This window comes from Triticum dicoccoides, chromosome 4B (assembly GCF_002162155.2).
Source record: "Triticum dicoccoides isolate Atlit2015 ecotype Zavitan chromosome 4B, WEW_v2.0, whole genome shotgun sequence".
Classification (NCBI taxonomy): Eukaryota; Viridiplantae; Streptophyta; class Magnoliopsida; order Poales; family Poaceae; genus Triticum; species Triticum dicoccoides.
The window spans coordinates 91,216,079-91,216,717 of NC_041387.1; positions in this window are offsets into that span (position 1 = coordinate 91,216,079).

The following is a 639-nucleotide window of genomic DNA, read 5'->3' on the forward strand; positions in this document are numbered from 1 at the left end:
TCCAAGTGCAGAGTTTTGTAGGACACTAGCAAATTTCCCTCAAGTGGATGACCTAAGGTTTATCAATCCGTGGGAGGCATAGATGAAAATGGTCTGTGTCAACCAACCCTCCAACCAAATAACAAAGAGTCTCTTGCACTACAAAAAAAGACACATCCGTGACATTTTGGGCCGAACGAAATTTTTTTCTATCATACATATGACACTTCTATGACGATAATTGTGACAAAACCCGGTATCATCATAGATGTGGTGGGCTCCTACTTCTATGACAAAAAATCATGACAGAAAATGGGCTTTTCGTCCTGGGCGGGCCGGAGACGCAGCTACATGACATTCTTTGGACCATCCATGAAGGAAAAAACCGTGGTAGAAGCGAGGGGGAGGAAAATTTCGGGGAGTTGCCGGTTACGGTGGGAGGTCGGGGGCCGAGCGATGCTGGTTTCTCTTGTACACGTATGCGCGTGTGTGCGAGGCATTGGCTCTAACTGAACTGGAGCGAGGCGTTGGGCTCTAACTGAACCCGAGCGATTGCAATGCAGGCTACGCGTTACTGAACCTGAGCGATCGATCGATGGCTGTTAACTAAACCCGATCGAGCGATTCCTTCGCTACTGCTGCTAACTGAAGTCGATCGAT